This window comes from Trichoplusia ni, chromosome 5 (assembly GCF_003590095.1).
Source record: "Trichoplusia ni isolate ovarian cell line Hi5 chromosome 5, tn1, whole genome shotgun sequence".
In the NCBI taxonomy this organism is placed as follows: domain Eukaryota; kingdom Metazoa; phylum Arthropoda; class Insecta; order Lepidoptera; family Noctuidae; genus Trichoplusia; species Trichoplusia ni.
In genome coordinates this window covers 7,502,608-7,502,876 of record NC_039482.1, presented here as the reverse complement: position 1 = coordinate 7,502,876, position 269 = coordinate 7,502,608, and positions in this window count along the sequence as shown.

Sequence of the window (269 nt, the reverse complement as noted above, 5' to 3'; positions counted from 1 at the left end):
ACATTTTGACAGGCAGCATTGACAACAAGAGCTACAGGTTTCGTTCCAACTCACACGATACTTGTATTCTTTTACGTTCAAAATATTTCTTAAAGGGTGGAAGTGAAAATTACACATTTCACAGTTTCTCATTATTTATTTCTGAAATAAATGTAAGTAAAGGGTGTATGATTTATATTTTAAGATTTTGTTTATTTCATAGCCAGCTTTGTAACCTGTATTTTAAGCGTGAAAACGTCAACAAAACTGACATTACGACAAAATCAATC